Raw genomic sequence first — 6,651 nt, forward strand, 5'->3', positions numbered from 1 at the left:
CACACGGGGGTTCACCAGCTGAATAAAGACTCATTGATCTGCTCTTCCTACGTGGGACCATGACTCCTGAGTCTTCTGTACTATTATCGCACATAAAAAGATGAAGGATTGAATGCAGGGCGCACGGAGCCTGACCGCCGGACGCCTACGATGACGCAGTCCAACACATGCAGAGGAGAGGAAGAGGAGGAGGAGGGAGGCACATTTAGGATGCAGGCTATATCCAGCACAGAGATTTAGAAAAGATGGACAGAGAGGGAGAGGAGGAGGAGAGGAGGGAAGACACACAGGATGGTATAAGTTAATCCCCAGAGGAAGTGGATCTGTGTCTGGATGAGGCGTGGCGTTTAAATATGTAGCCAAAGCTCCACAGTAATAATTATGGCCTATTTTCCAGCAAAGGGGTTTCACCTGTAATTTCACTTCGTCCTCAGCCTCGTCCTTGGACTTTAGAGTCGGAGGGAGGAAATAGAAAGTTTTGGCTCATCTAACAGGAACACACAGCTGTGATTAACAAACGATCATTTTAACATTAAAATGATGCAGAATTGGCCATTAGCATCTCTGTTGGACAGTCACCAGATTACTGCCAGACTCGAGACGACGCTATTCTCTGAAATGTCCTTTATTGGTGGATTTCTGCGTACACCTTCAAGGAGCAGAGATAACGGTGTTATCACAGGATGTGTGTGTGTTCAACAATGCAGCGACTTGTATGCTGAGAGGCGTCCAAACTCTGCGTCTGAGTAAATCCAGCTTTGCTCTCGTGTTTTCTCCGTTTCATCCATAACCTTTGAAGCTGCTGGTAGTTCACACGACAGCAAAGACCTTCCAAAGCACTCCAGCGATTTCATCCACTTATGAGAAGAGCTGCATTTCTTTTACTCGCTGTACTTTTCATCAAACTCTGCATAGCTCACACCTAGCTGTGCACGGAGGAGAACACGCTGACCTGCAGGAGCCCACCATAGCGGACTTTGGGAGCTTTCTGTTAGCGGAGATTTCCAAAAACAAGAGTGAGTCTCAGCTCATATTAGCAGGAAGCATAAGTGATACTGGATGTAAAATCCAGGCAACTATTCTTAACCTCCTAGGACCTGCGTCCACATATGTGGACGTCACATTTTGGGTTATTTAGACCAAAATACTCAATTTTGCTCTACAAGGGCCTGATATCCACTTACGAGGACGTTATCCTGCTACTGTTCTATCAACATTTTAAACAAATGTCCTCATGTGTGGCTCTGATCTTCCTTAGAAACAAAAATCAGGTAAAAAGAAAATTGGTAATTCTTTGTTTTTACCTTCATAAGGTCCCAATCAGCCCAAATATCAAAGTGAAATTAAAAATGCTGCTGTGGAAGAGTTCGGGTCTTAGGAGGTTAATGCCAGCTCAAATCAGCTGATAACCAGTTAGTAAACGTCACAGTGATGCTGCAAGCCACTTTGCAACCAGCCCCTACCTGTCTCTGCCATTCATGCTGTATCTGACACCAGATCTGTTGTCTTTGGTGCCGAATGTGTTCAATAAAAGGGGCAAAAAAGCGCAGCTACTACTCACACCATATGTTTGCCATCATTAAACTTTTATCCCTCTAAAGTTTTGCCTATAACTAAAGCAGCACAGCAAATATCAAAAATCGACCTGATCGATTCAAAGCACCAGGAGTAAAAATGTGTGCTGCGTCGCAGTCGTGTGCAGCAGCGGTTCAGACGACGGCAGGAAGCCACAAACCTGCACGCCTCCCACAGGGTCACGCCTTTGTCTCTGCATGCAGCACAGCAGCCGACACGGCGCTCTCACCTGCACCAGCAGAAGGATCAAAGTGGAAAGAAACAAGATCTTCACTGAACAAATGTCCAGGAAGTTTATATCCACTGATGAGCCACCGGGAATATCACCGTCAACTGTTCCCTTCAAAATAAGAGTCTTCAACAAAATGTAGCACAACAACATCTCAGCATTTAACCACAGCCTGTACATAAACGATGGACATCACCACCGCTCTGTCACTAATGGGTTTCTGGATTCTCGGGGAAAAGATAACACAGCTTCCTGCTGATGCTAACACCATGTTACATAGAGATGTCGATCAATGGTGCGAGCAGCTCACCCTGACAGGTGCAGTCGTGAATGGTGTGAATATTGAATATTGTTGGTGCAGTGAAGTGAAAATGACAGTTCTTATGTGTTTGCAGTGTTAGCATGTTCCTCTTGTCACATGAATGAGTCCAACATGTTCAATCCAAGCAACAGCCCCCGAATTCAGGAGAAGAAGCCAGAACCTGTTTCAGTCTCAACAAACCTCAGCCTAGCAAACCTTTGTGTGATACTGCGACTGCCTGTTTCCATCCATCACATCATCTTGGAACAAAACTGGGAGGGACAGAGGAAGGAGAGAGGGAGAGGAGGCAGGAAAACTGAAGTACTCACGGAATGAAGATGAGGACACGAGGAGCCGATATCAAAGGATTGCTTCGGATGACGGAGGTCGGTTAAGTCTGGGAAAAGTCCGGGTCGGACGGTCACTGCAGAGAGTACGATCCACAGAGGAGAGCTTGGAAAAGCTCCAGGGGAGAGGAGGGAGTTTAAGAAGAGGAACTGAAGCTTCGGGGACGGTCGATGGGAGAAAATAAAGTCTGTGCTCCGTCCTCTGCAGATTCAGCCTCTCGCTGCTTTCTGCCCTCTCCTCTATAATACTTTTATCTCACTCTTGATATGGAGATTGTGAAAACTGCAGGGAGACTGGACATGTCCATACTGGGACTGTGTGTCTGGAAGGTGGGATGAAAAGGGACTTGGAAAGGGTGAGGGAGATGGGGAATGTCTCTGAAGGGAGATCCGAGTGAAAGTGTTTGCAGAAGGTAAAGAAAGAGCATTTACGGCAGGAGACAGAGGGCCTTGCCTTTATTTCTCTGTTCTGTTTTTCTCTCGAGAAAAACTCTTGAAGACAGATTTCTTTTGTAGAGGAGATGAGGCGAGCACCCGGCGAGGGCAGCAACAAACTCAATTAGAGATGGACGGAGATAATGGTGTGTATCGGTGGCACCTGCTCTGCCTCCTCTTTCTCTTCTGTCTGCTTTTTCCACCTGACTGCCAAGATTAAGGCATATAATCAAATTCTCTTAATTGGCCCTGATTGTGGAGACGAGCCAGGAGTCTCTCCTCGTGCTCTGCCGCTCCGTGCAGGGAATGACAAAGAGTCCCGGGCGGCCGGAGCTCCTGTCAGTCACGAATCTGGGCACCCACAATCGACTCCACCTGTTGACTCACACCTGGCTGTTGCGTCTGCTGAGGGTTGCCTCCCCAATCCGGCCGTATCCATATCTACTCCTCCCTTCTATCGATCACCCAGAATGGACGGCGGGCCCCTCCCTAACCCCGCCTCCGGCTTTGTTCTCAGGCTCTCTTCTTCTGTCGTTGTGTTTGTGTCTAATCGCGGCTGCTCCCCCCGTGTCTAATCCCCATCTAGATCTACTGTTGCTAATTGGTTTCAGGTGGCACCGGGAGAAAAGGAGGGCGGTGGGGAAGATTTCATGCCGCCGTCACCATTAATTAAAAAGATGATTACTCAGAATACAAAGATTAAAGATGAAAATAGGAAGCGCCGTGGCTGATAATGAGCCGGTAGCACTTTGTGAACCCTCGCTCAGCGTCTCAGTTTGTGTTTTGTGGGAGTGAGCGTTCGCTCATCCGGCAGCGATCGGCCTGTTTGAAGGAAAGTTTGTGGGAGGGCTCTTCAGGTCGTCCTGGCTACATGTTAGGAGGAGCCACACGTCACCTCCTGCGAGGCGACATCGCGAAGAATTGTGTCGAGAAAAGAGCGGCGTGGTTTCTTTTACATCCACCGTGTCCAGGCTGCAGATCGGCGTCAGTGTGGAAACAGGAAATGACAGAAACAAAGAGCATCCAGATCAGCCGAGACGTCTTCTGTCTTTGGTGTCCTCAGAGTCCCGGCCTCCGGCGGGGCTGCTGATTAGCAGGCAGGTCAGTAAAGCCGCCAGGAAGGCTCAGGCCTGCGGCTTTTTTGGTAACGATGGATTCGATGAGGTCGAGGAGATTCTGATGATACCTGCAGTGAAAAGAAAAACAGCGTTCGGTTTCAGCAGATTCGTATTAATGCAGGTTAATTCTTTCCAAACGGGAAAAACTCAGACTCCAGTTTTAGAGCGTTTCAGCTTTAATATGAGCTTCACTGGAGATCTGGAGGAGGTTTAATATAAAACCCATGTTTTCCTCTTTATCACATCTGCTTTGCTGAAAAGCCTCACAGATCGTAATTAAGTGAAGAGGGTATTATGACAGAGACAAATGCTGCAGAGCCTGTTTTCTAAAACCTGTGGTCTCATTCAGCTGTGGTATATACTCAGTTATATTAGTCTAAGGAGCCTTATGGTGGAGGATGCATATACCAAACTGCAGCCAAGGAGGTTTAACTGGAACGTGTCACACGAGTCCATCAGTCGGCTTTGGTTGAGCTTTGACACCAAAGTTTTGTGATGCACAAACATGCATTTGTTTTCTAACTGACCACCAGGGCGTCTTGGATCCTGGCGCCCAGGTGTTGCAGAACAACCCCCCCCAGCTGGAGGTTTCTTCCTTTTCCAATGTTGCCAGACACTTAATCATAAGGGTTCATATGACTGTATATTTTCCCTGTATCATTGTAGGGCTCTCACCTTACAATACAAGGCGCCGTGATTTGGTGCTATATAAACAGAATAAGATTGAATTGAATTGAAGGGAACATAAGTCATGATCTTTTCCTGAGCGTAACCCAGTAGCTTTAGGGCCTAAATTACAGTACAAGTTAAAATGAAACCAGGCTGGGCTCGAGTCTACTGGTCTAACGTCGTGTGTTTGGAGGCTTTCTAAACTCCTCAGAAAGCCTCCAATTCAGCATTTTTACCTGCAGCCAGTAACAGACACAGGTTTCACATAAACACAACGCAGTCACACAAGTAAGGACTTACACGTTATATTGTTTTAGAGATTATGGAAAGAAGCTATTTGTAAATACAAGACTTTCACCTCACCTTCTTTGTCTATAAATGTCTTCTCATCTTTATTTCCACACAAGAAAAAACTAACAAAAAAAACTGAAAAGAAAATTCAGTCGAGATGAAAACAACAAACACGATTATTGAAAACTTCCTTCAGCCAAAAACACAGAAACAACAGAAGTCGATGAGTGAGAGGAGCCAATAAAAACATTGAAATGACGGCAGAGTGGGAGGAGCAATGAGGTTTACACGTTCATCGTGTCCACACAGGGAAAAGGACCAGAAGGAGAAAAGACAAAGGGCTGATGTAGCATCATCTAACTCAGACCTTCCCAAAGTGTGGGGCCCGCCCCCTAGGGGCGGAGAGCCATTGCAGGGGGGGTGGCGTGGTATGAAAAGGAAAAAAACAAAACAAAAAACAACAACGCTTGGACACTGCTAGCACGGCGCCCGCACAAACACAAAGCAGGAGATGAAGCATCGCTGAATGTTTCCAAACCAACTTCATTCTAAGCCAAAGACTAGAAAACATGGTGAAGCCAATCTTCCCTTTGGCTTCACCTGCACAGGTGCCGAGGTAGGTCTCCCTGCAGGATTGGTTTTCCCTTCGTGGAGAGCAGCTAACAATTTATTTTCACTTTCTGTATATTTCAGTTAGAAATAAGAAACAGCAAAGAGAAGCCTTGAGCGAGGAAAGGCTTAAAAAGATCTTCAGTAAAATCAAGAACAGCCAGCCTTGTGTGGAGATCTCGTCTATTTTGTTCGCTGCAGGCTAGCTTCACATGGTCACGTGTCGTGAGGGCAGTGCACCCCCTGTGGTGAAAACAACACTTTGTAATGGCAGGGGTGTGATGGCATACAGCCAGTGAGTCTGTGTGTTGGAAAACTGGACAGCTGCCCTTGTAATGATGTTGTTATCTCACTGTGTCTTTTGCGCTGTCTCCAGATGCAGAATGAATTGTGTCATTCTGCCACGGCCTTCTGGAAATATGGCTGAAACTTTCCTGATGCCTAATTTAAAGAACAAGTACAAGGCCACTAAGCAGCATCAGCTTGGATAACGCTGCAAACAAACTTATAAATCTGATTTTAGCACCAGGGTTGGTTGGAGCCTTTCCCAGCTTTCTCAGAGGAAGAGGTCACCGGTCTCATCCGGCTATCCACGCTCACATCTACAGTCAGTTTAAATCAGCGGTTAATCTAACAAGCAGGCACGTGGATAAACTGAAAACACAACTTTAATTGGAAGCTGGAGAAAAATGTCCATTAGCAGTCCAAAGCTGAGTAAGGGTACCAGAATCCAAAATACTGGAACAGGAGCAGGAGACCACGAAGAAGATGAACCGACCGAGAAGACAGCCAGAGAAACGTGGCACAGGTGGACAGAATCAAACCAACGAGACGAAAAAGTCGAGGGGAAGAAGACACTGTCATGGTCCTGGGTCGTTGACCCAGCGTTTTGTGTTTTTTCTGATCTGTATTAGTTTAGGGTTAACCTGAAGCTTGGTGTATTGTCAGCCCTACCTGTGTCTGTCCTTGGTGCTCTGTTCATGTCCCCGTGTTGTGTTGTACATCAGTCTGTTTCCTGTTTTATTTTGAAGGATCGTGTTCTGGATTTCCTGTTCTGTTCTGAAGGTCTGTGTCTGT

The 6,651-nt window shown here is 46.6% G+C and overlaps 1 protein-coding gene across 2 annotated transcripts in view; it reads right to left on the reverse strand.

Annotated features, from left to right (window-relative positions):
* The window catches only part of LOC102301729 (glutamate receptor ionotropic, kainate 5), a 213,033-nt gene that overhangs the window by 192,194 nt on the left and 14,188 nt on the right, over positions 1 to 6,651 (reverse strand). For both annotated transcript variants that reach the window (XM_042213460.1, XM_042213459.1), the window contains exon 2: positions 2,435 to 4,073. The gene's annotated coding sequence lies outside the window, so the exon portion shown is untranslated. The remainder of the gene's footprint in view (positions 1 to 2,434; positions 4,074 to 6,651) is intronic.

The sequence above is a fragment of the Haplochromis burtoni genome, unplaced genomic scaffold (assembly GCF_018398535.1).
Source record: "Haplochromis burtoni strain Fernald_Lab_line unplaced genomic scaffold, NCSU_Asbu1 Contig_444, whole genome shotgun sequence".
In the NCBI taxonomy this organism is placed as follows: Eukaryota; Metazoa; Chordata; class Actinopteri; order Cichliformes; family Cichlidae; genus Haplochromis; species Haplochromis burtoni.